Source organism: Lolium rigidum, chromosome 7, assembly GCF_022539505.1.
Source record: "Lolium rigidum isolate FL_2022 chromosome 7, APGP_CSIRO_Lrig_0.1, whole genome shotgun sequence".
NCBI lineage: Eukaryota > Viridiplantae > Streptophyta > Magnoliopsida > Poales > Poaceae > Lolium > Lolium rigidum.
This window is the reverse complement of record NC_061514.1, coordinates 84,905,300-84,929,734: the sequence shown is the minus strand read 5'-3', so window position 1 is coordinate 84,929,734 and position 24,435 is coordinate 84,905,300. Positions and strand designations below refer to the sequence as shown.

At 40.8% G+C, this 24,435-nt stretch overlaps 1 pseudogene; it reads right to left on the bottom strand.

The window, feature by feature from the left end:
* Window positions 1–1,780: 1,780 nt before the first annotated feature.
* On the bottom strand, window positions 1,781–22,874 carry LOC124677592 (annotated as a pseudogene).
* Between the last annotated feature and the right edge of the window lie 1,561 nt (window positions 22,875–24,435).

Genomic DNA, 24,435 nt, shown 5'->3' with positions numbered 1-24,435 from the left:
GCATGCTTCTACAGGTAAAAAAACTGAATTCCTCTGTTACAGGGATTTTCGAAGTGCTGCCAAATTGATTTTTTTCGAACAGAGGGCATAGAATCAATATATTTGTTGAGTCTCGAGGTGTACAAATGCATATAGCATTGTCCGTGGTAAAAATCGAATAACTAAAAGCCTGTACAAAATAAAGAAGTAAATGTTTGATACACTGGCACCTATATGGGAGATAGTCTTCCATTTTATTCATATTTATTCATGTTTGATTTGAACCATTTATTTCATTTCAAACAATTCATTATTTGTTTACTTATTTAATTTAAACATTGATTGTAATTTAAGATTATTATTGTATCGTGCCAGGTTGAAGCATTAATAATTTTGATTTATATTGCTATTATATTGAGATTCTATTATTAAAATAATAAATATAGGCCAAATCTACAAAATGATTTGCGATACCGATCCCTTAATTAAACTCATATCGTATTCTTTTTACGGTAGGAGTTTAGGGAGTCAGTTAGGAAGGAGCTCGCTACAACAACTAAAACCTATGATCGATGCAAAGTTTACCTTTTTTTCGATAAAGTAAATATATTAATATTAAAAGATATCAATTACACACAACCTCTGCAAAAACGCCCCACCCTAATGGCAGTACGGATGCACACGGCAAAAAAAGATAAAAGAAAACTAAGAAATAAAAGTCCCACTACAACATTCTAGACCTAACAACAACAATAAAACCACCACCGTGACAACACCTGAAATACAGACTCTCCAAAAGCGGCGCCTCCAAAAAGGAAACAGTGCACCAGCGCCGTTATCGCCCGATCAAAGCTCTTAGGTTTTCACCCTAAAGATAGTCTCCACTTTCAAAACAATGCCTCCAATAAGGTCATTGTCAGGCACAACCAGTTAAGGCTGAACCTTGGGCCTTCACCCTAAAAGGTAAGACTCTGGACTTCACCTATGCTGCCGCCCCCACTTAAATACCACTGCCGCGGAGTCCGGAACGTCAAGCAAGTCCCTTAGCGTCACGGAGACTCGAACCTCCTTTAGCCAATCCACCAATCCAGCCTTCATGATATTCCGTCTTCTGACTTCACCATGGACCAAAAAGTCACTTGATGTCAACACAGAATAGAGCTTCGCGCTGCTCCTCCGGAACCAAACGGTCGGAGTAAAAACAGGGTGCGCGTGACCGAATACCACTCTATCCAGCAAACTCCAGGCAAAAGATGCACTGTTCCATTCGCCAACGGAGCTTTCCGGAACTCATCTCTCCAGCCAGATCAAGGCAAACTGATCTCCGGTAGATCTTCATCTTCGCCTGCGAGAAACCCGAGGATCGCCACCAAAACAAAGCAAGACCAGCAGCCCCACGCCGGATCACCAGGGAAGAGAACGGCGGCGCGGATCATGCGTACCACCGCCGAACCGTCACCGGGGGCAGAGGCCGCCACCGCTCACCCACTCCTCCATGGCTACCGACGAAGAGCATTAGGCCCCGTCCAAGCAGCCATGCCGCCCAGTTTCCTCCACCGGCGCCACATCACCTCCCATGGAACGCTGCCGCGGAAACTCTCTCCCCCCCCTCGTCGTTCGACGGAAGGGGCGCCGCCACCGCCGCCGGGGCCGGGGCCAGCAGCAGCGGCGGCCTGTGGGGCGTGGTCTAAGGGGCGGCTGCGCGGGATGGGAGGTTCCTCCGGCGCCGTCCGTGAGGGGGCCGGGAGAGGAGGTAGGGTTCTGCAAAGTTTACCTGTCATTGGTATACAAGGCCATCTCACTTCCAAGTCATACATGGACAAAAATAGCAAAAAAAGAATCAGCCGAAGAGTATAACTGGAGAAGCAACTGAGGAAGAATGAATCCCATTCATGGTCTGCCTCAGCGCCTTGTCCTTCTCCTCGTCGGTCCATTCTAACGGTTGCTGCTGCGCCACCATCTCCCAGTCCCAGTGCCCCTTGTCCCGAGCATGCCCCTTCTTGTACATGGCGACATGGCGCAACGCTGTGCTGCATACTCTGATGACAAACCTGAAAAGGTAAACCTGCCTGTCCGTGCCCTCGAAACCAACCATGACAAACTCCTTGAGGTTATGGTGTTGAAGCATTGTGGGCTGCCACAATATGTCATCACTCCTGGGTTCATCTATCTCCGCTTTGGAAGGGGGGCTAATGTGGATACGAAGGGTCTCGAGGGAAGGCGCCGTCTCAAGGAGGAGACGGGGCCATGAGACGTCCCAGGACCAAGGCACGTCTGCGATCAATAGCCGCCTGAGATTAGGTAGCAATGCCGGCGACGGAGAGGAGATGGATGGCACAATCCATCTGTCTGGTCCTGTGAACCGAATAGTCAGGCCAGTCATGTTCGGGGCGTGTCTCAGAAACAAGCCCAGCTTCAGCTTCAAGAGCGGCGCAAAGAATTGACGATCGCTTTCCAGACCAAGCCACACGGCCATGTTATACTGCCTAAGGAAGGGAGATGAAGACGACTCGAAGCGCACTCTAGTTCCCAGGGAGGCCAATCGCTCGAGTCTGGGAAGAGCCTTCAAGCGTATCCGTCCGAATTCGCATTTGTCCACAACAAGCTCCCTCACCTCATATCAGACTTGGGGGCGTCCACGGTGATGTCCCCGCAGCCTGTGCAGCGGCAGCAGATGAGGTGCAGCACCTGCAGCTGCGGGCACGAGACGAAGATGTTCCCATAGGCTGAATCAGGAGTCGAGTGTGGTGTGTCTTCCAAGACGAGCACGGTGAGCGCCACTACATCACGGTATAAGATTTGGGGCATTTCAAAGTGCCCCAAATTTGAACCAAAGTGCCACTAATTAGCTATAGGGGCACTTTTTCAAGTGCCACCTTTACTTGCGTCTCTAAAAGTATTTGGGGCACTACCTAGTGGCACTTTGCCAAATGCCACTAAATCCAATTAGGGGCACTTCTAAAAGTGCCACTAAATCCAATTAGGGGCACTTTGCCAAGTGCCACTAAATCCAATTAGGGGCACTTCTAAAAGTGCCACTAAATCCAATTAGGGGCACTTCTAAAAGTGCCACTAAATCCAATTAGGGGCACTTTGCCAAGTGCCACTAAATCCAATTAGGGGCACTTTGCCAAGTGCCACTAAATCCCAATTAGGGGCACTTTGCCCAGTGCCACTAAATCCCAATTAGGGGCACTTTGCCAAGTGCCACTAAATGCAATTAGGGGCACTTTGAGATGTGCCCCATAACCTGTGGCCATTTCCTAAATTCCGCAAATACCATTTCATGTGCTGCTCACTGTCATACAAGAATGAGCACACAATATGAACATTATTTCATACAAGAATGAGCACATACTGTCATACAATAATAAGTACACACAGTACCAACATATATACTGTCGTACACACTGTCATACAAGAATCCAATACACTTTATCGCGTCCAACATAATATCTCACTATGTCTCACAGAGCAAAACGGAGACAGAAATTATGACTCTCAGTTTGTAGTAATTTGATTCAGCAAAACAGAGACGAAAAGTGACACTCTCAGTTTGTATACTGTCAAATCATCACCATGTTTCGACTTTGAACATCATAACTGATCAGCATCACCTTCAGTTGAACCCAGACGACTGAGATGGTGCGGCATCACCATCACCTTGAGTATTCAAAATTTTACCTTGAGAGAAGCAGTAATATGTTTCAGCAAAACGGAGATGAAAAATAGAAGTGCAATGTCCATGCTCAGATGCTGACAGTAAGTAGTAAACCAAGTAGTTTGGTCATGTGCACATGGTGGATGCTAAAAACTTGCCTTGTTGCATACATCAATGTGGCACAAAGGAGCATGAGTAAGTTGACGCTAGCATAGAGACCCCTATTTTGAGTGAAAGAGCTGAAAAATATGTCCTAATGAAACAAGAGAAGACAATACTAAAGCATTTTTAACTGAAACTCAAATGCTCAATATGAACTGTCCTAAAGTCATTTGGATAACTCGTAATAAAAGAGTTGTCTATCAATTCCAGTAACAAATATCAAAGATAGATACCCAATATCTCCATCTACGGTATGCATTTCTTCGGAAAGTCATGCAGCTGGTGTATCCACATGGCTTATTAAAAATATTAGCTAAATGTCAATACCGTAGAAAGTGAAAGAGGGGCTTGGATTAATGCAAGTAGCAGCCTGCCCATGTGAAGTACGTTTTCCTAGCATGCAAGCCGAGTAGCTGTAGCAGTATATTACACTAGATGTCTTGTATTGTTTAATCTAGATGTCTTGTATTTTTTTCCCGCCCGCTGTAATTTGCAAATATGTAGAGCAAGGGTAGTGATGCTGGACATGCTAAGGGCTTGTATGTTGGGTTACAGAGAAGTGAAGATGTTATTAAAATGGATGGATGAAGTACTTGATCCAATAAGTTCATGCAAAAGCAAAGCACTATAGGAACAATCCGTTGTTTGGACAAAAAGAAACTAGTCCGTCCAACTGAGCTTCAAGAAATGTACATACACGACAATTTTCGATTCTTCACTTAAATAATATAAATTCAGTTAACAGTTCACGTGGATAATCTGTAAAAGGATGATGATGAGCAATTCACTTTTTCTCAGTAGCTTGATCAAAGTGTGTATAGTAAACATGGAAATCGCAATAATTCTACCTCAGGTATCAGGCTTGTGTTGATATCGGCATATCAATACCATAGTGCCAGACCATTATACCCCAGTATGGCATTCATGTCTTTTACTGGGATATATGAATACATAATAAGTAATCCCATGTTTTTATGCCATGTCCCTATTCTTCATTGACATTGGCAGTTTGGCACTGGTCATGTCCTGGGGAATGGCATGGTGAAGTACAAACCAATTCCACTCTATAAAGAATCAAGGATTATCCTGTTACAACTCTAGACCTAATGTCCCTGTTTGGCCTGGGAAATGAAATGTTTGGTCCATCACTAACCCTTTGTGGCGTCCAGCATAGTTAAAACGCAATTGAAAACCATCATGAACAAGAAAACATCACTGGACAATCACATGAGGGGAAAAGCAACATAGTATTAATAAACGAGGTCAATCCAAAAATCAAGCAGCCTTATTTGTGATATTTCATGGCTGCTCAGGCAAGTGAAGAATTTATACGAGGCTTAAATAATATAAATTCAGTTAACAGTTCACGTGGATAATCTGTAAAAGGATGATGATGAGCAATTCACTTTTTCTCAGTAGCTTGATCAAAGTAGCGGAAACTATAGGCCTTCTGACCATGGAGATATTTAAGCATGGAATGTGCACAAATTTACTAATAGTTAAGTGACATTTGTACCTTGAGATTTACTTCTTCTCCTCTTCTTGCACTTCACATCTCGAGGGTCATTTTCCCGCAGCTCTTTCTCCACATTTCTCACAACTTCTCCATTTATGTTGCCCAATTCTTGCTCACGTAAGCTGCAAGTCAATGTCGAAGACCTAAACAGTTTGTCAGCCTGTATTTTGTAAATTTGTCACGGCAGTATTTAGATGCAAAAGGAATATGGCAGTAATTAGATGCAAAAGGAATATTTTGATGCAGTCATTGTAACCTACATTTTTTTGGGGCCATGGTATGCAGTGCGCTTCAGCTTGTCCTACATTTTTTATCCTGCCTTTAGCTTTTGGCAGCTGTGGTTTTCTTGAAAACAATGTTAACAAGAACTTCAACAAATTCTTCGCTTTCTACATCTTGTACTGTCCCTAGAGCAACCAACTGTAAGATGTTTGGTGAGGTTAACCCCACTTTTGATTTTGTCAACCTGCCCATTAAGATACATCATAAATATGACTTTACTCATATCCAGTACTACTCAATAATACAAAGTTTTAATATCGCAAGCTTACCCTCATTGCTTTTCTTGGTGGAAACCAAGCTTTGTGCTTCTTAGTTGCAATGATTTCTTCTACCTTCTCTTCCTTAACCTTGATCAATTCTTCGCAGCCTTCTAACAACTTCTTGTATGATGCCTTGGGTTTTGGTTTTGCACAGTCTGGTGCAACCACACATTGTAGTTCCCCAACTTGAGAATCAATGATATTCTGGAGTTTCTTAGTCTTGGGTGGTGCCGTTGCTTCTTGGCTTGTTTCCTCTACTTGTGTACATGCTTCGCTCGTTATCTTCAAGCAATCAGCTGTTGTGGACTTGAAGCAGTCAGCTGCACTCCTTTTCTTTTTCTTGGGTAGTGTTGTTGCTTCTTTTGTTGTTGCTTTGCTCGATTTCATGTACTGACTGCTTGACGTTGTTCCTCTGAGTTGACTTGATTCAGGGATTTCTGTAGGTCCTTTTGCTTCTACTGCTCTCCTCTTGTTTATGGTTTGCTGCTTGACGTTGTTCCTCTCAGTTGCTTGTTTCGATTTCTTTCCTCCTTGGCCAGCTTCATCTTTGCTTCCTACAAATGCTTGGCTGTGCCTTCTCTTTTTCTCGTCGTGCTGCTCCTTCGATTCTGTCGGGACTTGCTCGGTGTCGACCAACATTTTCTTGCCACTGTATTCATCTTCAGCCGGTATGAAGGTATTTTCCAGATCTTGAGTAGGTGCGAAGGAGTGGTTCAAGTGCTTTCCTAGAAGTTGGCTAGCTTCATCTGTTTGCTGCGAGTACTTTCCTCCTTGGCTTGCTTGAGTGATGCGCGTAGATGTACACGTCCGTTGGGAACCCCAAGAGGAAGGTATGATGCGCACAGCGGCAAGTTTTCCCTCAGAAAGAAACCAAGGTTATCGAACCAGTAGGAGCCAAGAAGCACGTGAAGGTTGTTGGTGGAGGAATGTAGTGCGGCGCAATACCAGTGAAACGGGCGCCAACGTGGAACCTGCACAACACAACTAAAGTACTTTGTCCCAACGTAACAGTGAGGTTGTCAATCTCACCGGCTTGCTGAAAACAAAGGATTAAGCGTATCGAGTGGAAGATGGTGTTTGTTTGCAAAGAACAAGAAAAGCAGTAGAATGTATTCAGATGTAAAAGAATGGACCGGGGTCCACAGTTCACTAGTGGTGTCTCTCCAATAAGATAACTAGCATGCTGGGTGAACAAATTACAGGCGAGCAATTGACAAATAAAGATTCAATACATATCAACGATGATTACTATGTGATTTAATCAGGGCATTACGACAAAGTACATAGACCGCTATCCAGCATGCATCTATGCCTAAATAATCCACCTTCGAGGTTATCATCCGAACCCCTTCCGGTATTAAGTTGCGAACAACAGATAATTGCATTAAGTATGGTGCGTAATGTAATCAACACAAATATCCTTAGACAAAGCATCAATGTTTTATCCCTAGTAGCAACGAGCACATCCACAACCTTAGAACTTTCCATCATCGTCCCGCATTTAATGGAGGCATGAACCCACTATCGAGCATAATTACTCCCTCTTGGAGTTACAAGTATCAACTTGGCCGAGCCTCTACTAGCAACGGAGAGCATGCAAGAACATAAACAACACATATATGATAGATTGATAATCAACTTAACATAATATTCTCTATTCATCGGATCTCACCAAACACAACATGTAGCATTACAAATAGATGATCTTGATCATGTTAGGCAGCTCACAAGATCTATAACAATGAAAGCACAAGCGGAGAAGACAACCATCTAGCTACTGCTATGGACCCATAGTCCAAGGATGAACTACTCACGCATCAATCCGGAGGCGGGCATGATGATGTAGAGCCCCTCCGGTGATGATTCCCCTCTCCGAGCAGGTGCCGGAGGCGATCTCCTGAATCCCCCGAGATGGGATTGGCGGCGGCGGCCTCTCAGTAATGTTTTCCGTATCGTGGCTCTCGGTATAGGGGGTTTTGCGACGGAGGCTTTAAGTAGGCGGAAGGGTAGGTCAGGGGGCGTCACGAGGGGCCCAGACAACAGGGCCGCGCGGCCAGGGCCTGGGCCGCGCCGCCCTGGTGTCTGGCCACCTCGTGGCCCCACTTCGTCTCCCTTTCGGTCTTCTGGAAGCTTCGTGTAAAAATAGGCCCCTGGGCGTTGATTTCGTCCAATTCCAAGAATATTTCCTTACTAGGATTTCTGAAACCAAAAACAGCAGAAAAACAGCAACCGGCACTTCGGCATCTTGTTAATAGGTTAGTGCCGGAAAATGTAAAATAACGCTGTAAAGTATGTGTAAAACACTCAAGTATTGTAATAAAAGTAGCATGGAACATAAGAAATTATAGATACGTTTGAGACGTATCAAGCATCCCCAAGCTTAGTTCCTACTCGTCCTCGAGTAGGTAAACGATAACACAAATAATTTCTGAAGTGACATGCTACCAACATAATCTTGATCAACATTATTGTAAAGCATATGAGATGAATGGGGTGATCTGAACAAAAGATTGCTAACAAAGATAATGACTAAACAAATGAATCATATAGCAAAACTTTTCATGAATAGTACTTTCAAACAAGTATCAATAAGACTTGCATAAGAGATAACTCATAAACAATAAATTCTAAGTAGAATGCATTGAAGCAACACAAAGGATGATTAAGTTTCAGCAATTGCTTTCAACTTGTAACATGCATATCTCATGGATATTTGTCAACATAAAGTAATATAACAGGTGCAATAAGTAAACATGTAAGAATCAATGCACACAGTTAACACAAGTGTTTGCTTCTAAGATAGAAGGGAATAGGTAAACTGACTCAACAATAAAGTAAAAGATTGACCCTTCGCAGAGGGAAGCATGGATTACTATTTTTGTGCTAGAGCTTTTATTTTGAAAACATAGAAACAATTTTGTCAACGGTAGTAATAATTCATATGTGCTATGCATAATACTTCCTACAAGTTGCATGTCTCATGCATAGAGTACCAATAGTGCTCGCACCTTGTCCTACTTAGCTCGGAAACACGGATTCTCATCGCATAACATATGCTTCAACCAAGTGTCACAAAGGGGTACCTCTATGCCGCCTGTACAAGTGTCTAAGGAGAAAGCACGCATTGGATTTCTCGCTTTTGATTATTCTCAAATTAGACATCCATACCGGGACAACATAGACAACATATAATGGACTCCTCTTTTTAATGCTTAAGCATTCAACAACAGTTAATATTCTCATAAGAGATTGAGGTTGTATGTCCAAACTGAAACTTCCACCATGATACATGGCTCTAGTTAGCGGCCCAATGTTCTTCTCTAACATATGCATACTCAAACCATTTGATCATTAAATCGCACTTACTTCGGACAAGACGAACATGCATAGCATCTCACATGATATCCAACAAAGGTAAAGTTGATGGCGTCCCCAGAAAACATGGTTACCGCTCAACAAGCAACTTATAAGAATTAAGACACATAACTACATATTCATCACCACAATAGTTTTTAAGCTATTTGTCCCATGAGCTATATATTGTAAAGGTAGAGGAATGAAATTTAAAGGTAGCACTCAAGTAATTTACTTTGGAATGGTAGGAAATACCACATAGTAGGTAGATATGGTGGACACAAATGGCATGGAGTTTGGCTCAAGGTGTTTGGATGCACGAGAAGCAATTCCTCTCAGTACAAGGTTTGGGCTAGCAAGGTTGTTTGAAGCAAACACAAGTATGAACAGGTACAGCAAAACTCACACAAGAACATATTGCAAGCATTATAAGGCTCTACACTGTCTTCCTTGTTGTTCAAACGCTTTACCCGAAAATATCTAGACTTAGAGAGATCAATCATGCAAACCAAATTAAACAAGCTCTACATTAGTTTTTCATTAATAGATTAAACTACATGATGCAAGATCTTAAACATGATCTATGAGAGCTCAAACAATTGCCAAATTGCCAAACCATATGCAGCATTTTCCAATTCCAACCAAATAGCAATCTAACGAAGCAATAAGCTTTCGCCATGAACATTAAAGCACAATTAAGAACACAAGTGTTCCATAAGAAAAAGCGGAGCGTAATATCTCCAATATAAGAATGGCGGGATCCAACTTTATTCAAAACAAAACAAAAATAAAAACAAACCGACGCTCCAAGTAAAGAACATAAGAATGTGACGGAATAAAAATATAGTTTCACTAGAAGTGACCTGATAATGTTGTCGATGAAGAAGGGGATGCCTTGGGCATCCCCAAGCTTAGATGCTTGAGTCTTCTTAAAATATGCAGGGATGAACCACCGGGGCATCCCCAAACTTAGACCTTTCACTCTTCTTGATCATAGTATATCATCCTCTTCTCTTGACCCTTGAAAACTTCCTTCACACAAACTTCAAGCAAACTCATGAGAGGGTTAGTGCATAACCACAAATTCACATATTCAGAGGTGACACAATCATTCTTAACACTTCTGGACATTGCACAAATCTTCTGAAAGTTAATGGAACAAAGAAACTCATTCAACATAGCAAAAGCGGCAATGCGAAATAAAAGACAGAATTTGTCAAAAACAGAACAGTCCGTAAAGATGCATCTGGACTGGGCACTTAACTTGCTCAAATGGAAAAACTCAAAACTAATGAAAGTTGCGTACATATCTGAGGATCATGCTCGTAATTTTTCAGATTTTTTCGATTTTTTTACAGAGACTTATGCCAGAATTCGTGACAGACAGCAATGCTGCTTCTGCGCAGAGATCCCAAATATAACATCAACTTTAGCATAGAAACTTTACTTGGCACAAAAACATGATAAGGAGATGTTGGTACAGTAGTAAACAACTTCCAAGACTCAACAAAAAAAAATTGCTGTAGTAAAATAAACACATGGGTTATCTCCCAAGAAGTGCTTTTCTTTAACGCCTTTCAGCTAGGCGCAGAAAGTGCAAATCAAGTAACATCAAGAGTAGAAGCATCAACATCATAACTTGTTCTAATAATAGAATCAAAAGGCAACTTCATTCTCTTTCTAGGGAAGTGTTCCATACCTTTCTTGAGAGGAAATTGATATCTAATATTACCTTCCTTCATATCAATAACGACACCAACGGTTCGAAGAAAAGGTCTTCCCAACACAATAGGATAAGATGCATTGCATTCGATATCCAAGACAACAAAATCAACAGGGACAAGGTTATTGTTAATCGTAATGCGCACATTATCAATCCTCCCCAAAGGTTTCTTTTTAACATTATCAGCAAGATTAACATCCAAATAACAATTCTTCAATGGTGGCAAGTCAAGCATATCATAAATCTTTTTAGGCATAACAGAAATACTTGCACCAAGATCACATAAAGCATTACATTCAAAGTCATTGAATTTCATTTTAATGATGGGTTCCCAACCATCTTCTAACTTCCTAGGAATAGAAGCTTCAAGTTTTAATTTCTCTTTCCTAGCTTTAATGAGAGCATTTGTAATGTGTTTTGTAAAGGCTAAATTTATAGCACTAGCATTGGGACTTCTAGCAAGTTTTTGTAAGAACTTTATAACTTCAGTAATATGAAAATCATCAAAATCTAAACCATTATGTTCTACAGCAATGGAATCACTGTCACCAATATTTTGAAAAATTTCAGCAGTTTTATCACAAACAGCAGTTTCAGCAATTTCAGGCAATTTTGTACGCTTTGCACTAGGAGTAGAAACATTGCCAACAGCAATTATTTTACCATTGATAGTAGGAGGTGCAGCAACATGTGAAGAATCAACATTACTAGTGGTGGTAATAGTCCATACTTTAGCTACATTATTCTCTTTAGCAAGTTTCTCTTTTTCTTCTCTATCCCACCTAGCATGCAATTCAGCCAACAATCTAATATTATCATTAATTTTAACTTGGATGGCATTTGTTTTAGCAAACCTAGCATCTTCAACTTTCTCAGGCATAACTTTCAACTTTAAAAGATCAACATCAAGAGCAAGACTATCAACCTTAGAAGCAAGAATATCAATTTTATCAAGATTTTCTTCAACAGTTTTATTGAAAGCAGTTTGTGTACTAATAAATTCTTTAAGCATCACTTCAAGACCAGAGGGTACACTCTTATTATTGTTGTAAGAATTACCATAAGAATTACCATAACCATTACTATTAGAAGGATATGGCCTAAAGTTGGTGTTACCATAATTATTCCTATAAGCATTGTTGTTGAAATTATTACTTTTAATGAAATTCACATCAACATTTTCTTCTTGAGCAACCAATGAAGCTAAAGGAACATTATTAGGATCAATATGAGATCTACCATTTGCAAGCATAGACATAATAGCATCAATCTTATCACCCAAAGAAGAGGTTTCTTCAACAGAATTTACCTTCTTACCTTGAGGAGTTCTTTCAGTGTGCCATTCAGAGTAATTGATCATCATATCATCAAATAATTTAGTCGTGGCGCCCAGAGTGATGGACATAAAAGTACCTCCAGCATCTGAATCCAATAGGTTCCTTGAGGAAAAATTCAATCATGCATAAAAGGTTTGGATGATCATCCACGTAGTCAGTCCATGGGTTGGGCAATTCTTTACCAAAGATTTCATTCTCTCCCATGCTTGAGCAGCATGTTCATTATCAAATTGTTTAAAATTCATTATGCTACTTCTCAAAGATATAATCTTAGCGAGGAGGATAATATTTACTAATAAAAGCATCTTTACACTTAGTCCATGAATCAATACTATTTTTAGGCAAAGATAGCAACCAATCTTTAGCTCTTCCTCTTAATGAGAAAGGAAACAATTTCAGTTTTATAATATCACCATCTATATCCTTATACTTTTGCATTTCACAAAGTTCAACAAAATTATTAAGATGGGCAGCAACATCATCAGTACTAACACCGGAAAATTGCTCTCTCATAACAAGATTCGAGTAAAGCAGGTTTAATTTCATAGAATTCTGCTGTAGTAGCAGGTGGAGCAATAGGAGTACATATAAAATCATTATTATTTGTGCTAGTGAAGTCACACAACTTAGTATTTTCAGGGGTACCCATTATAGCAGTAAAGTAAACTAAGCAAATAAAGTAAAGACAAGTAACTAAATTTTTTTGTGTTTTGATATAGAGAATAAGATAGTAAATAAAGTAAAACTAGCAACTAATTTTTTTGTGTTTTGTTTAAGTGCAGCAAAAAAAGTAGTAAATAAAATAAAGCAAGACAAAAACAAAGTAAAGAGATTGGAAGTGGAGACTCCCCTTGCAGCGTGTCTTGATCTCCCCGGCAACGGCGCCAGAAAAAGTGCTTAATGCGCGTAGATGTACACGTCCGTTGGGAACCCCAAGAGGAAGGTATGATGCGCACAGCGGCAAGTTTTCCCTCAGAAAGAAACCAAGGTTATCGAACCAGTAGGAGCCAAGAAGCACGTGAAGGTTGTTGGTGGAGGAATGTAGTGCGGCGCAACACCTGTGAAACCGGCGCCAACGTGGAACCTGCACAACACAACCAAAGTACTTTGTCCCAACGTAACAGTGTGAGGTTGTCAATCTCACCGGCTTGCTGAAAACAAAGGATTAATCGTATCGAGTGGAAGATGGTGTTTGTTTGCAAAGAACAGTAAAAGCAGTAGAATGTATTCAGATGTAAAAGAATGGACCGGGGTCCACAGTTCACTAGTGGTGTCTCTCCAATAAGATAACTAGCATGCTGGGTGAATAAATTACAGGCGAGCAATTGACAAATAAAGATTCAATACATATCAACGATGATTACTATGTGATTTAATCAGGGCATTACGACAAAGTACATAGACCGCTATCCAGCATGCATATATGCCTAAATAATCCACCTTCAGGTTATCATCCGAACCCCTTCCGGTATTAAGTTGCGAACAACGAGATAATTGCATTAAGTATGGTGCGTAATGTAATCAACACAAATATCCTTAGACAAAGCATCAATGTTTTATCCCTAGTAGCAACAAGACATCCACAACCTTAGAACTTTCCGTCACTCGTCCCGGATTTAATGGAGGCATGAACCCACTATCGAGCATAATTACTCCCTCTTGGAGTTACAAGTATCAACTTGGCCGAGCCTCTACTAGCAACGGAGAGCATGCAAGAACATAAACAACACATATATGATAGATTGATAATCAACTTAACATAATATTCTCTATTCATCGGATCTCACCAAACACAACATGTAGCATTACAAATAGATGATCTTGATCATGTTAGGCAGCTCACAAGATCTATAACAATGAAAGCACAAGCGGAGAAGACAACCATCTAGCTACTGCTATGGACCCATAGTCCAAGGATGAACTACTCACGCATCAATCCGGAGGCGGGCATGATGATGTAGAGCCCCTCCGGTGATGATTCCCCTCTCCGGCAGGGTGCCGGAGGCGATCTCCTGAATCCCCCGAGATGGGATTGGCGGCGGCGGCCTCTCAGTAATGTTTTCCGTATCGTGGCTCTCGGTACAGGGGTTTCGCGACGGAGGCTTTAAGTAGGCGGAAGGGTAGGTCAGGGGGCGTCACGAGGGGCCCGGACAACGAGGCCGCGCGGCCGGGGCCGGGCCGCGCCGCCCGGTGTCCGGCCACCTCGTGGCCCCACTTCGTCTCCCTTTCGGTCTTCCGGAAGCTTCATGTAAAAATAGGCCCCTGGGCGTTGATTTCGTCCAATTCCGAGAATATTTCCTTACTAGGATTTCTGAAACCAAAAACAGCAGAAAAACAACAACTGGCACTTCGGCATCTTGTTAATAGGTTAGTGTCGGAAAATGTAAAATAACGCTGTAAAGTATGTGTAAAACACTCAAGTATTGTAATAAAAGTAGCATGGAACATAAGAAATTATAGATACGTTTGAGACGTATCATTGAGCTGCTTGTTCAATTGCTTGGCTCCTCTGTCTGATTCCTCTTTTTGCCTCAAGTGGTTCAAGTGCTTTCCTAGAAGTTGGCTAGCTTCATCTGTTTGCTGCGAGTACTTTCCTCCTTGGATTGCTTGTGCTGCTTGTTTCAATTGCTTGGCTCCTCTGTTTGATTCCTCTTTTTGCCTCAAGTGCTTGCCTCCTTGGATTGCTCCATCTTTGTTAGCTTCAGCTGCTTGTCTGTATCTTTTTCTTGCTGCTGCTGCTCCTCCTTCAGTTACTTCCACTTGCTCAGTCTCTAGCAACATTTCCTTGGCAGGGATTGCCTCTTCTTCTGCTGTAGAGGTGGATTTCAGCTCTTGGGTTGCTAGGAAGGAGTTCAATTTATCTTCTATTAGTTTACTCCTCTCTGTTAGAGCTGCCTGGCTTGCCACTAGTTTTTCTACCAGGCCTCTTAGTTGCAGGTTCTCTTCTTTAGAATCTCTAAATGCAGCTACAGCTTCATTTAGAAGTACACTAGACTTTCCACCAACCACTAGTCCGAATCCATCCATTCTTGACTTGCTTGGGAAGATGTGGGAATATAGATCTCCATCTCTGTGTTCTTCATGAATCAGCGATGCATTCACATTGAAAGCAACAGTTATCTCCTCCTGTCAACAGAAGCACGCAACAACACTTTTTAAAACCTTATTGTCAGCCAACAATGTTATCAGTTGTATACATAGGAGAATGGTACATACAATTTTAGCTGCAGAATAATCGTCTACTGGAAGTCCATCTTTGTTTGTATGGACAATACGGTATAGTTCAGACCGAGATACAGGCTTTCCTTGTTTAATTTCCTGTCATTTGCACAAGTCAACAACTTGAAATGAAAATTTCTTCTCAGATTGTACACAAATATATGATTAAGCATGATATCACATTATAGCCATGGGTATGGTATGAATCAACTATACCACCAAAGAACACATACCAGAACCAGGAAACTTACCTCCTGTTCATGCACAACCGCGAAGCTCCTAGTACCAGCAGTATGTCGAGCATTCTCCTGATTTGCCCTTGTTGTTTTATTTACTGCCGACATTTCCTGTAAGATTATATAAGTCCATGGACAAGCACATGTGAACAAGTTAAAGAATCATGTAGTAATACATCAGAACTGACCATTGTCTTTTCCTTTCGCCAGTACTTGCATAGCTTTTCCCACTGATTCTCATGAATCCTACCCCGACAGCCATTTAAAATATTTTGCTTCAAGGTCAATCTTGCATCATAAAATGTAATCTTTAAATAGTACTTGAATGATCTCCACTTTTTTGCTGCTGATTTCATTACCCAGTACTTGTTTGCTTCAGTAAGGTTGAAGTAAGCCTGACAAGCACTAGGTTAGATCAATTTTCCATTTGCAAAATTTAAAAATGTTCATATACAAAATACTGTCTTATGAAGTTGCACATGAATGAATGAATCAACATTATGACTGTTACCTTCAATGTCATCCACAATTTATTTTTCTCACATTCTGGCACATCCCTCCAACTATGGGCACCAAGAGAGATGTCTTTTCCTTTTACCAAGCTACTCATGAAGTTCGATAGCTTGGATGTCTTAACACCACAGGGTTGTCCTAAATGGTTAAACTGCAGTTGCACCTAGTTATTAGGCCCATGCTTTGCCCAAAATTTTTTCATGTCGGTAGGTCCTCTTGTACTTTTCTCTTCCTGACCTACAACTTCATTTTTAGTCAAGAACAAGTTAAAGATTATTTGTTCAGTTGCAGTTTTATTTTTTTATTTTAGATGCAATTGTATTTCATACCTTGTTGATGTACTTGTGCATGATCACTGGTTTCATTGTCATCTCTGGTTTCATTGTCAGAACTTTCCTCATCCCCTGTCTCATCATCCGAGGCATCAGCTTCTTCATCATGTTCTTCATCATCATCGTCTGAATCATAAACCCTGGCAGACTAGAAATGTACAAGTAATATGTTAAATTGAACAAACTTACTTTAATATTCACTGATACAGACTACAAATGCATATAATATTTTTAAACATTGCTAGCATTTGCAAATGTTTAGTGAATTTAACATTAAAACTTACTTCTAAGTGTTCATAATACATCTTTCTGAACTTTTCATCTTTTAGTAGACAGATTCTCTCATATTCAGATGCTTCCATCTCTGCATCAGGTAAGCCAAGCATCTTGTTCCTCCAATCTTTTCTTCCATTCATCTCTGCTCCTGAAATAATAACAGGAGGGACAATATATGGTGCCCTCACTAATTATAATTTGAATTTTCCAAAGATACAAATCAAATACCTCACTATATCATATGTACCAAAGGAGTGTATATCACCACAATTGAACATGTCATGTCATATAAGCTACTACTAGCATCATATATCTACCAAAGAAGAAAAACACTTCAGCCCAAAATAGATTCAAGTACTACCAGCAGCATTCATAGATGAAAAACAGATTCATTACAACCAGCAACATTCAGAGAAGAAGAAAACTTCAGCTAGTTCCTCATTCCTCTTCCTCAAGCTTCAAGATCTCCATCCTCAACCACGCAAAAGGATCTCTCGGGCGTACTGGAACCTCCCTGTCATCTATGAACGTAAACATGCAGACATCTCCCTCCTTTAAGTTGAATGCCTTCACCGCATAAGTCCACGACTTGTTGTCGATTATAGCCTTCCCAGAATCTTGCAACTTCATCCGACAGTACTTCTTTAAATCACTCGTAGGTGTGCAAACAGCCACACTGACTTCTTGTGCTCTTGCTGTGTTTCCAAGTCTTACGCATCCATCATGAACTTAAAAAGGAAGGAACGTGTGTACTACGGGGTAAACTCCTAGAAAGGAATATGTTGAATTAAGTCAGAAACATTTATAAATCAAAGATCATATACAAGAAAGGACGGCTATTTATGATCTTGAAACTAACAGTTACGCATACATATCAGCTATTTCTAGGCCAGGTTAATAGAAAATTATCAGCTATTCGTTAATAGTCAAGGTAGCATGCTATATCTCACTGTAATGACGAATAGCTGATAAATAACAGGAACTAACCAAGAAGCACTCTCCAGATGGTGTCACATTGAATTTGTCAAGTGTGCAAACGTACTCCTTAGTGGCTGGCCTTGGTAACACTTCAGTGACATTTCTAAGAGTCATTCTCTGATGAAAGTTCAATTCAACAAAATTTCCAAAAATACAGAAATTGTCAAATGGCTGATCAAACCCTGGAAATCCTGGACCTGCATGCAATTTATGTGTAAGATAATGTTTGGAATATTTTTTATAATCAGCCGATACATGTGTATAAAACAAACCTCTTACTATGATTTCTTTCTTCTCATCATACTCATCTTCTTCAATGAACAATGCTTCATCGTCGCTCATGTAGGGGTCTCTCACATAGTAATCCTCCCCGCTCACATAGTCGTCTTCCTCGCTCACATAGTCGTCTCCATCATCAGTCATATCCTCATCTAAATCACTGAAAAATGTTCAATCAACGGAACATATGGCACATAAGTTGAATTGTTCCAAATTCGAATATATGCAACCTCGGCAACTGGGACCCTAATTAATTCAATAATATGCTGCCAGGGCCAAACAATCAAGTACATCACCTGTTCTTATAAAAAAAATAGTACAGCCCTTCACCGAAATCCATTGGCTGTAGAAGTATACTTAGGGTCCAGGAAATCACTCATAGGCAAACTAAGTAGAACCAGAAAAGCCAGCAAGGCCACAAGCCAGCCATCAAATAGAGTAACCATGTATAAGCAACATATCTGCTCAAAGTATGCATATCAACACTTTGCACACTACCAGCAAGCAAACCATGTCAGGGAGCTAGCAAAGTATTCACTTCACACCACAACAACCACATAAATTGTGAACTAACTGAATTTCTGCTGTACCAAAGTTGTGTTGTACTAAATTTCTCTAGATGACAGAGAAATGACAACTAACTGAATTTGTGCTGTACCAAAATTGTGTTGTACCAAAATTAACACATGATCATTATAGGACGAGAGAAGGGAGGCATACATCGTTGGCGGAGGACGCGCCGGTGGAGTAGGCCGCGCCGGTGGCTGAGGGAGCGCCGGTGGCAGAGGACGCGTCGGTGGAGTAGGATGCGCAGGTGGCTGAGGCCGCGCCGGTGGAGGAGGCTGCACGGGTGGCTGATGCCTCACCGGTGGTTGATGTTTAACTTCAGAGGTGGACACACCAAAATCTGAATTGCTATACAGTAAAGAAATATGGTTCAGTCAGTAGCACTGGTACTGTTTAACTGATCAACTATAAGCTTGTCTAGTCGAACAATCATTTGTTATCATTTTTCCTCTTACATTTTTATACTGGCCAATTTATTATATGAGAAATTTATAGAGGCGCTACCCATTTAATCGAAACCCACTTTGATTTTACCTCCTTTGATTTTACCTGAGGGTTTGTTTTGCAAGAACGAAAATATATATACCACTCACCGTCTCTTATCATCTTTCATCTATTCATTTCTAGGGTTTGTTAACCGAGCAGATCGAGGAGGCGAAGGGGAGAAGGCGAAGGGGAGAACTGCTCATCGGCGCCACCGCGACATCGGCGCCACCGCGACATCGACCTAGGCTCAGGTTAGCTGCTCATCCCCATCCTAGCCTCATCCCCATCCTAGGTAGGCCGCTCATCCCCATCCATGGTTTAACGGCATTCAAGATTTGGTTGGCTGCTTGTCCCCATTCTTGGATGCTCAACCACATTGTAGTTCATTCTTTGGCACTTTGAGTGATCTTAGGCTGATGAAAATGTAGAGACCATTTGGTTCAAATAACCAGAGGTTTCTTTGCACGAACTAATTAAAAATAACAATACATTTGGTTCAAATAACCTTAGGTTTATTTGGTCCTCTGAGCCATTTACATCAAATGGGTAGCGCCTCTATAAATTTCTCATATAATAAATTGGCCAGTATAAATGGATGGCCAGTATAAATGGATGTGGAACTTATTGAGCATCATGTTTATGAAACAATTAATGTTTTATTACCAACTAGTAATTCAATCAGTAGGAATATATGTTGGTTCTAAAGGCTACCAATTATAACACTGCTCCTTATAAAAAAACTATTAACAATTGAAGTATTGGTCAGCGATTAGCAAAATAATTTAAACAATTCAAATAACCTGAACTGAATGAGGAGCTCTTCCAAGTGTATGGATGCAATGTTTGTGCATCCAAAGTTGTAATTCAATACCTACCCATGACATGCTAAAAAATAGTATGAGTGCTTGCTAATCCATGGTTCTAAAAAATACTCTTAACCTCAGTGAAAGTACTTCTGAAAAATAATCTTAGTTCTAGTGATTATCTGATGGAACAAATAATGAAATAAAATGACGGTTGAAGTTTTTTTTATTTTATTTCAAAGTGTACAGCTGTGCATAGACCTTCTGTTTTTTATTTTTTTGATACAAAGGGAGTAGGACAACACAACTGCTCAATTTAATCTTGCATTTCCGACAGTATAATCTAAATAATTTGCTATTTATGTCTCTGCCTGTATATCATTTCTTATTCCCCATTTCTGCCTATTCTCTGCCTGTATATCATTTCTTTTGGACTGTGCATCTTTAAAATTGGAGAGCTAATTTTTTTACAGCTTGCACAATATGTACAAAACAATGTATGTTAATCTATTATTAAAAATCAAGTCACCACTGTTTTATTTAACACCTTGCTATATTTCAGAGATGGAGGTGGGGAGCACGGAGTTAAATCCTATCGTGCTCTCTGATGGTGAAGAGGAGATGCCGATGGAAAGTGATCCGGACATGGACATCCCGGTGCAGCAGATTGTGCTCGGTTCATAGGGGTATGTGTCTTCACATTCCTACAAATATGTCGTCCACGAGATAAACGGATATGTCTCTCACATGTACAACTATTATCTGCAGGACCGCGTATAACTGGCAACGAGGAGTATGATAAGCACTGTGTTTGGGGAAACAATCTAGTACTGAATGAAGACCAATGCAAGGCCCTCACGAACTTGGTTCGTCAGTTCCCAGGAAAACCATTCAAGTACTGTGTGTACAGGATGAGCAAATCTTCGGTCATTCAAAAAAACTGCAAAATGGTGTGTACTTATTTTAACTCCTTGCATAAATTCTGAAAAAATACTAGGTACTGCTAGTTTGCTACTTTGTGGTGCTTTGATTTGATTCATGCCCCCACTCTGTATAAACCTTTTTTGCTTCAAAAATGTTTATATTGGGCATGTAGTTGGAGATTTACTTTTCTTGTTGGAAGCAGACATTGGTACTGTTATTCCTGTGTTAGTATGTCATCTTGCTTAAATATAGAATTTACAAATCCAATATCAATTAATCTATATTTGCCTTGTGCATGTTTAATCATCACTTACTAATTACTAATTTACTACCAGTAGGTACTATTGCCCAAGAAAGAGAATTGCCTATTAGTGTTGTTGTTTCCTTAGGTGATCAGGTGCTACTTGTTGATCTGTTTTGTTTTCTTAGGTGATCATGTGTTTGTTGTTTCCTTAGGTGATCATCTGCTACTTGTTGATCTGTTGTTTTCTTAGGTGATCTTGTTCTAGTAGTTTATATATGACAGGCACTCTGTATTTATATAATCTTGTTTTTTCTTCAAATTGTGTAATTTTAGTTGTGGCTTTTCTCCTGATGTAAAGAAGCAGACAAATATACTAGTACTTTAGGAAGAATACAAATATTCTATCCTAATGATTCTCAAATGTTTCTATTTTGCAAGGAATTTTCCGCAAAGTTCACACAGAGGTACCTCATGAAGTACCTAGATGATGCAATTGAGCTACCAGTCCAATGTGCGGGATATCGAAAGTCTTACAATGTCAAGATGAGGTCTGGGACTAGATCTAAAGAGGGCAATGCCGACAAGTGGCTGGGCGAAGGCTGTAAGGAGGTTCGGCTTAGAAGAAGGTTGCGTCTACATCTTCTGCTTCTCTGTCGATAAGAATGGCCATAACCCTTGGCTTCTCATCGACCCCCTGGAACCATGAAGACGGTGCCAACGGTACCTGAAACCATGAAGACGGTGGCAACGGTACCAATGGTAGCATTTTGGTTTGGTGGTAGCATTTCTCATAGCACTGTTGTGCTAGTTTGAAATGTTGGACTTCAGTAATCTAGTTAAGTAATGGACTGTTAAGTAATGGACTGCTAAGTACGGACTGTTAGGTGGTTGTTAAGTACTGCTAAGTATGGACTATTAGAAATGAACTGCTATGTGTCGATGCTACTGTTAAGTACTGCTACTGTGCAATATGGGTAGTCTGAATGAACTGCGTGTTAGTATGTATGTATGGAATGAACTGCAGTGTTAGTATGTATGTATGGAATGTTAGTCTAGTGTTAGTCTGAATGAACTGCTATGTGTCTATAGGATGTTTGTATATGCTACTGTTATGTTTCTGTCCCTGTTAACTATATGCTAGCTATAGCATTGTTTACATTGATTTATCCAAGTAATTGTCAATTGTGGCACTTAAAAGTGCCCCAAAAGGTCAACATCTATTGGGGCACTTCAAAAAGTTCCCTAGTAGGTATACACATATTGGGGCATTTAAGAAGTGCCCCAATAGGTATACAATTAGGGGCACTTTGGAAAAGTGCCCCAATAGGTATACAATTAGGGGCACTTTGACAAGTGCCACTAGGACAAGTGTCCCAATATCTATACCGTGGTGTAGTGCGTGCTGTGCTCGTGCATCGGTGTGAGCGTGCAGCCTCCAAGCTTGAGGCTTCTCAGGCGTGACGCGCGGGGCTCCTCGCAGATGCCATGGCTGGGGAAGGCATGGAAATTTTGGCATTGCCAGTAGATTGGCTTCGCAACGGCCACGAGATCATCCACCTCCCAACCATCGATGGCCCTGGCAACGAGCCGGTTGATGCAGCTGGTGTTGTTCGTGGCGAAGAACTCGACCCTCAGCCGGCTGACCCTCCGGCTCCGGCGGCTGATGTCCGCGTCCAAGAAGCTCTCGACGGACCTGCTCAAAGCGCGCATGGCCCGGCGCTCGTACCTCCTGATGTGCGGCATGGCCTTCTCCACCTTGGCCGCACCGAGTTGGTAATGTAAATCAGTTACCCCCGAGTCGCGGTGGAGGAGAAGCCGCTGGTGGTAGCGCGGCGCAGTGGTTATCCAAAATTGTACTTAAATGCCACAGATCCTAACGTTACAAATTCAGACTGGTTCATGGAAAAGCTAGCAGAGTTAGTTTTCTGCCCTATTTCCTCCATGTACTACAAGAAAATGAACTTGCTTTCTTTAGTTCTCTTGTTGGTAAATAAAAAAAAAACCTATGAAATGAATGGTGGTTCTGTTACAGTTTTCTTTCTATTTTTATTCCATATGAAACAAGCGAATTCATCCGAAAGTTCTGTAATATAAAAGGGACAAGGGGATATGGTACGTAAAATGACAGGGGCTTGCTGACACCAAAAGAAAGTAGCCCAGGGTGTTTCTTGCAATGTGCTAAAAGAGGTTGCACGAATCTCAAAGCATATTGGACCACCAAGATAAGCCCGTGACACTCACATGTATGTAGAGTTTGATTTCCGCAGGTGGAGACATGCACGACGAATCGTGGAGTAGCCAGATATATGTGGATGGTTTGCGATCTCGGTAGCGATTAAACAGAGCTGTCGGCATCGACACCGAAATCTGTCCGGATCAGTTGAGAGAAGTTTGCGTGGATCAAGAACCCGGAATCGGAGTAGAATAGGAATCGGAAACCGCCTGTCAGGGTTTGGAAACTATCCAAAGTACTACCTCCGTTCTAAAATAAATGTCTTAGTTTTATGATCAAAGTTTGAGTGAATTTCACTTTCTACCTCATAATTGTTCATTTGTGATACAAATCATCCCATCTAGTAAGAGTTTTTACCAACATGTCCCATTTACGAATAAAATGAACACAATTTTGCCCAATTTTAGCATTCACCTTGTGTTGTTGGATAATTCCAACATGTCAAGGTCGACATGGTGCGGCAAAATATGTAAAGATCGAGGGGTATCCTCGCCTATCATGTCCAACCTCGTCTTCACGACATGTTCTACTCATCCTCGTCATCCTGATAATTTCAAGCCAAGGGACATGCATTAGAAAAAAGGGTCTAAAGTTTCCAGAAGGGTTAATCTAGACCAGTTTTCATTATATGGGGTAACTACTTTCACAAATTGACAACTAGAGGGTAAAAGGTGAAATTCGCTGCTTAAAGTTTTTTAAACTACGAGTTATAAAACCACAATGGATGGAGTTATGCAAGAAGAAGAGATAGTTCACCGTGAATATTGTCTAGAGGACTACTACCTCCGTTTCTCAAAAGAAGGCTTGTAATTTTTTGAAAAGACAAACGATGTAAAGTTAACCAAGTTTTTTTTAGAATAAATAAATATCGATAGTACATCATGAAATCTGATTTCATATGATATCTATAATATGTTATAGTTGTTGATGATTTTTTGCAAAAACAAAATTTACATTGTTTAACTTTTGTAAATAGCTACAAGCCTTCTGAAATGAATAGAGGAAGTAATCCTAAAAGAGCACAGATGGTCCGTTTACCCAACAGTCAGTCCGTCCAGTTTGTTTTTTTCC